Genomic DNA, 7,492 nt, shown 5'->3' with positions numbered 1-7,492 from the left:
TCCCTCCCTCTCACCCTCTGCTTCCAGAATCCTCCCTCCCACCCAGAATCTCTCCTTCCCACCAGCACTAAACTAAGCTCTAGTTCAATGAAGCATTTATTCCTCTTCCTGTTTGACATGAGTGATTCTATCAAGGCATCTGGCAGCAAGTGCTGTAATACAAGGCTTTCTGTTGAGACGTCAAAGAATGTTACACTCTCACCGTGGTGAGAAAAAAAATAGCTTACATTTTTCTCTCTGCGTTTTTTTTTTTACAAACAAGACTTGTATCCCTAGGCCCAGAAATGCTTCAAAGAGCACATGTCTGCTGGGACTGGCTCAGAAATGTAGAGCAGTATTGGCTGCTTAGCTTTGCATTTCAGCCAGAGCTCGCTCATAAGAGGGGCTGGCGAAATCTGGGCACATCTGTAAACCAAGGGGATTGGAGTGTGAGGTTCAAGTAACCACCCTCCTCACTGCAACAGCTATGGACGACTGTGGGCAGAGGCACGATGCCGCAATAAAAACTGCAATTTATCCGCCACTGCCCATTGGTCGGCTATTTCATATAGACTCTGAATCGTGGGTGTTCATTGATGTGGGTAATCAGACACAGTGAACCCAGAAGTCAGTGCGTTACTCAGATCCGCAAGTGTATTCTACTGATAAAAGCTGATGAATAATAACTTTACTGATAAATAGAATTTTAAGCCCCCACAAATCTGTTGGTCCTCCATGTGTAAAAGGCAGGTATGCCATGGTAATTACCCTACACATCAAGCCATTGTGTAGAATACAGCAAGAAAAAAGGTATTTGGTCTCGGATTGAATGGATGTAAATTCTTCAGGGCACGGCACAAATGGAAAGCATGGAGAGGAAAGCGCCAGAGCTCCAAATAAGAAAAACCATCAAGCAGTGGTGCACAAACTGTCTGCCGCGCTATGAAGCATACCGAATAGAGGTTTCTCTCGCTGCAGTATAACGGCTCATAAAGCCGCAAATGGTATTTCCGCTCCATTCAGTCTCGGGGGCCAGGTTCCAAGCAGCTCCTCAATGACGGAATTGAACCCATTAGCAATCGATTAAAGAACCAGCAGGCAGTCACCACCACTACGCCTGCGGGGCGGGAGCGGGGGGGGGGGTTATCTCGTGAGGGAAAGGGTGGGGGCCTGTTGGACAGCCAGACTCCTGGGGATTGAGGTTCAAATCTTTGTTTATGTAGGAGTAGTGGTGAGCACTTTAACCTCAGATCCCACCCCTGTGGAGAAGATTAAGACAGTCAGCTGGTGAGTAGGGGGGCATACCAACCCCTTGACTGACACATCAGTCAAGGGTTGGTATGCCCCACTGCACTCTGTGCACTGTGTAGATATAAGACAGGCCCCACAGGACACACCCACAACCACCCCAAGAGGTCATGGGTTACCAATATGATATGGCATATTCATAAGTCCTATCGAGTGGTCTAGCCATGGGTGTTTACCCAGGCCCATGCGATATGAATGATGAACAATTTGACCTTTGGAAACAGATTAGAATTTCAATCAAGTGACCACCAAGTGATCCACAAAACTATATAACAACTATATAAAATAATTATACCTCGCACTGCCTAGAAAATTACATATCCTTGTGGCCTGGAGTGAACATATCTGCATTGAGATTTGGATAAGTCCATAATCACTTTATTTATCTGATCCCACTTCCCTTATTCCTATACATTATATATGCACTGCATATGGCAGCCTGTCAGCCTCTACTCTTGGCGCCGACCTTTATCTACGCGAGCCTCATAACTGACATTTTCAATTACACTGCAAACAACTTATCAATATGCATGGATTTCCCAGCCAATATCAAGGCAAACAGAGTCGTTTGGAGAGCCGAGTCTGTCAGGGGAGAGAAATAGGGCAGACATGTCAAGGTCAGGATTTTGTTAATGAGGGACGGGCCGCTGAATAATTGAATGGACTGAGCGGTATCGACTGCTCAAGCAGAAGCGTTTAAAGCGCTGGCGATCGTTAAGGAAAATCCTCCCAGCACTTTATGTTCCATGGCAGTAATTTATGCACGGGCATCCAAGCGGGTGCCCTATGGTTCACAGCGCCGAATGCACAAAGCAATGAGTGGATTAGTCGAGCACACTTTAGAAACAGCAGCCAAGCGTGCAAGTCATTCCTGTGGATGAAGTGATGGCTCTGGCAGTGCAATTATTCAGCTGCAGCATTTTAAACACACAGACAAATCATGGTAAAGAGAAATTCCTTAAAAAATCTACCCGGTGTAGCTGCCAAGAACATATAAAAGCAGTGAGGAACATGCACATGGTGTTGTAATAAGCTAACGCTGTTTGAAATGTTAACAATTATTATTGTACACTTGAATAATGTAATGGTTTCAGCGTTGCTAGAAGCAGGTCTGCCAAAAGGAGGTGAGTGCACGTGCACTCTGTAAATGAGTTCCAAGAGAAAACTAATCTGATGGCTCAGTCCTGCTAAACTGATGACATCAGCTGGTGTGTCATGATTCCCTGGCAAACACAATTGTTGCCAACTATCCACTGTGGTGTGATATTTGGCTATAGAAAAAGAGATACAGAGAATAGTCAGATGAAATCACCAGCTGTAAATGCATGTACAAGCTAAGTAATACTACTGTAGCCCACACACACACCCCCTGCTCTTGTTTTTAGCACAATCTAAGCCATTTATAATCTGCAGCGAGGGCTGCTCAAGCTGTTATTGCAACAACATACTAGACCGATTCTCAGCCCCAAAGCATCCACCCTCCTCTCTCTCTGCAGGGTGGGAACTGTGTGTGTGTGTGTGTGTGTGTGTGTGTGTGTGTGTGTGTGTGTGTGTGTGTGTGTGTGTGTGTGTGTGTGTGTGCGTGCGTGTGTGTAAGCAGGGGGGGAGGGGGGGGATTGGGGGGGGTTGCTGCTTCTAATCCCTCTATGTAATTACTGCTCCCTGCAACAGCCAGACCATCTCTCTGTAAATCAGATTAGCTGACCTAAATCGCTCTCGTTCCCCTCCACCCCATCAAACAATTCCTTATCTCCACCCAGAAAGCTAAACAACACTGAGACACCACTCCTCCAGCCTCCAGCCTTCCCCATAAGACATGGCCCTGTTTATTTGATCAACGCCGGAAAGCAAACAGTTTCTCCATGATACACAAACAGGCTGGCCCGGGCCGGGCTGGGCTGGGCCTGCTGGGTGGCCACGGAGCATGGGCTGAGGACACGCACGCAGATAACCACCCCTGTCACGTCCCCCATGTCCATTAAAAGGGGGGAGGGTAGTTTGGAGGCAGAAGAGACACAATGTGAATAATGATATTGCTCAACGCACAGTAAATAAAGGTCACGCAGCATCATAGAGATGTATTACGCCTCTCCGTGCTCCCTCCTTCCCATCCAATTTAGTTCTCAGGTCATACATTTACAACTCGGGAGAGGAGGGGGAGGAGTTATAGAGAGGAAACGCTGCTCTTCACCGGGAATAGAGACAGGCTAAAGTAAAGAGGGGGAACAAATGAGGTCTGTGATCCTGCCTCCGCCTCCGCCTCCCCCTCCCCCTCCAGCCCCAATCAGGCTGAACCGCTGCTCTCAGTGCGACAGCCAGGCCTTTGTTGCCATCTGAATGGAGGTTAAATATCCCTCGAAATCAGAGCTCTTTGGCTTTCTGGATGCATAGTCAGAGCCCTGGTGCCTTTCACATGCTAATACTCATGTTTTTTTATTTCCTTTGTAACCATGGTTAGACAGCGGTATCACGCTGAAGGGCGATGAATAAAGCTGGTGAATTTGGGTTTTTCTCAGCTTATATTGCTCCCGCTTTCTCTCTGCTTTTTCTCCCATCCCTCCCTCCCTCTTTCCCCTCTCTGCCTCTTTCCTCTCTCCCTTTTATCGTCATCTCTTCGAGCCAGGGCACATTCCACCCCCCCTCCTGCAGGGTTTTTAAGAAAGCACAGATGGTCTCTGCTGACCCGCTATTCATCATTGTGTCAAAAGCTTTGTCAGAGTGATGCTTCTCAACAACAAGCCGAGCCATTTTTATTTGTTTCTATTGACGGGGCCCGTTAATTTCGCAGACGTCTCATTAGGCTTAAACCAGCAATTAATTTCTTTTGTTCTCATTAAATGGCTAATTCTACACATGAAAACCGTGCTATGACAATGAGTGCCGCTCAGAGATGCCGATCGGAGCCAGACAGTGCTGCTCTCGCCACAGCCGCTGGAGCGTGAAGCAGACAGGTAGAGAGGGAGAAAATTGAAGAGCAGGAGGAGAGGGGGAGGAAAAAAGAACAAGGAGATAGGAGGTGAGGGAGGAGGGGTTGAGTGAGGGGAGAGAGGAGGGGAGCCATGACAAAAGCCTCTGTTAATTTGTAGATGCCCTTAACACTAGGCATGGATGGCAACTCATTAACTGCTCGCACATGTTTTTTTTCCCCAGTCGGGGGATCAAGTGGCCCTCAGGAGTAAAGGTTGCAATCATCTGTTGGTGGCAGCAGCCAGTACTCAGCTCTGAATAACAACGAAAATAAAAATGATAGCAGAATAAATCAAAATACAAATGGGAGTATGGGGGTGGGGTGGAAAAAATAAAGGAAAGGAAAACGCAGTCTGGGAACCAAGGCGGTAATTTTTCTATTGGAAGCGCGATCACAAAAACTATCTTGTGCCTGCACTCCATTATGGCAGTGCAAGCTGTCATTACGGCTGAGGATATACGGGAGCCTCGTAATATCCAGAGATTGGTAGTTTGTTAGACAGGACTGTACAATTTGCTGCAGCCTTGAAGCATCCTTGAGCCTCTCTTGACGATTTACCGAGGGAATTGCCGGAGCGTTGCCTTTTGTCTGCTGGAGACACAGGGGCAATTATCCAGCCTCCTGTAATGTTTCCCTGACTTTAATCTCCTGGCTGAGAGTGGAAAGCAGAATGGGCTAAGGTTTCAGAGTGCCTCTGGGTTCTATTAACACACAACTGCTGTTCCTGCTCAGGCCGGGCAGCCGAGAGAAGGCTGCAATCTGACAGCCAGGCCTCTCCTGGGCCTTTAGGGGAGAAAACATGATTATGTCATAATATATTTTCGAAAAGAGATCCATTTGAAAGATTGCTCCTCTGTCTTTTCAATCTAACATGGCTCTGCTTTTGTCAGGCACAGTGGGAGTACTGTGAATGACAGATGCTTCAATGAACCAAGTAGGACTGGAAATGCAGTGTTTTGGTGTCTTAGCCAGAAAACATACAAAATGCTGGAGACGGAGGGGGAATCATATTTCATGTGCAATTTGCAGTGCCCTGTATATTTATAGGTTTCCTTCAATTTCGTTATTACAGAAGCATACCCAAACATATAACTCATGACTTAAGTAAAATGTATTTTTTGGGTACAAAAACACTAGCAATGAAAAATGAATAACTATATTTTAGATCAAAGGTGTGAGTGCTTCTTTGCTTGAGATCCATTGGGCATCACTGTTCCAAGCGCATATATTTCGGTTTCAAGGATGCCACTTTAGTTTTCAGTATATTTGCACAACTCTCCAGGATAGACATCACACAGCTACTCCATCCACCTCTGGGTTCAAGAGCTCTCCTAAAGCTTAAAGCCAAGCGACAAGTATGGGCAATTTTGTGATCAAAGTGCACTCAGCATGCACTTTCCACCATACTCTAGTGATGACCACTGGAGGCTACATCATAAAAAGGAAAAAAGAAAGAAAGAAAAAAAACACCTCACTGAAGAAAGAGAAATGTCCACTGTTACAGCAAATAAAAGCAAGAGACACTAAGCCAACTTGGGTTAATTGAGTAATAATTATCTCTCAGGTGTTGTCATAGTGTCCTACTTAGCAATCTATGGCAAGAAAATAACCTATGAAGATTCTTGGCCCAGATCCACTTAAGGAAGCTTATTTATAGTAAAATTGTGAAAATAAAAATTAATCTAGACAGTAAACACAGGCAGAGGAAGCGGCCAAGGGATTCCAGCTCCAACCACTTGAGCACAATACCACCATTTCCTTTCGTAATTAGTCGTGTAGCTTTTACACCTCCAGCTGTGCTTAAATCAAAGAACTTGTGTGGAAATATAATTAACATGTTAGCATAATGCATATAATAAGAGTTCTTGTAGTTGTCTTGATCTTGACATCAAAGAGCAGGCTTCTTCTTTCTCAGGACGTAAGTATATATCACAATAATCTAATTACTGTTGATATTGAATTACTGGAGTCTTCTGCAGATATTTGGAATGGACACAAAGGAAGGTCCTGACGGTGAGTTGACTTTCTAAATTTATCCATAGAAAACAGGCAATACCGAGAAGGCATACACAGGAAGCACGCGGTGAAACAACATCCTGATGATGTGTGGGGAGATCTTGAGGAATGGTGCTTTGTCAGCCTTCAAGCACCCTTCCTTCTCACCTCCCCATTTGTGGAGACACAAACCTGCCTGCCACAGATAGTTCCTTGACCTCAATATCTAAAATGGCAGCCATTCTATTACCGTACCTGTGTCCTCTGACTAAGCTCAGAGACTCGACAAGGGTGAACTGCGACATCAAGCTCTAATGTAAAAGGTCTTGTGGACATCAGTAGTCTGAGCACAATAGCAACAGCAACAGCAGCAACGAAGGCGGAGTCAGAAGCAAGCTGCAATCCAGCCTAATCCAAATGAATCCAGGACTCCCAGGTTTACTCATGCTGGTTGGAGGGTGATGACTGCTCTGCTGGGGTGCTTATCTGCCAGCGGTGGTCGGTGGGTGTACAGGCCCCCGTGTTATCGGGCTCAGCTTGCTTGGGGATTGGAGGGCCCGTGGAAAGTAAACATAGAACCTGTCCTCTGCTTATCTCTCCCAGGAGAGAGAGAGAGAGAGAGAGAGAGAGAGCATGTGAGAGAGAAAGAGAAAGGGAGAGGAAAAACTCGTTTCCATGGCAACCTCCTCCCTTAACCCGCACCACCCCACTCTTCCCCTCCCCTCCGGAGGAGAGCCCTGGTGGTCTTTGTGTAATGCGATTCCACTAGAATGCACTGTGGATTAGAGCAGCACTGCCTTCAGGCCCTAGGCAGGGCAACAGTAAAGACATTATTACCCAGATCAAACGCTGTAATCACTCGGCACTGGGGGCTTTCACATCCATTGCAGATAAAACCCAGCACTGGCAATGCTCAGGTGATTAGGGGATTATTATTCTGCATTTCAGCATGGTGCCAGTCCCTTTGCCATTGAAAAAAGGAAAAAAAGGCCCTGATTCTCCATTTGATGGATGGGGGAGTGAAACACAGTATACCAGCCAAAATGAACCAGCCAGACTTCTGGTGGACTGAGATCAATGCCTGGCAGCTAAAACTAAGAAAGCCTATTGAGTCAGGGGGGGTGGATGCGCTCACCCCTACATTTTGGCATTATATGGAACCCCTGATCCTCTGTAATGTCTTTTGAGTCTTGCTCAAGCAGTCTAAGCAGAATTAGAGGAACGGGTTAGGTTCTTATGTTC

This window comes from Protomyctophum parallelum, assembly GCF_964188405.1.
Source record: "Protomyctophum parallelum genome assembly, chromosome: 4".
In the NCBI taxonomy this organism is placed as follows: Eukaryota; Metazoa; Chordata; class Actinopteri; order Myctophiformes; family Myctophidae; genus Protomyctophum; species Protomyctophum parallelum.
This window is presented reverse-complemented; position numbering follows the sequence as displayed.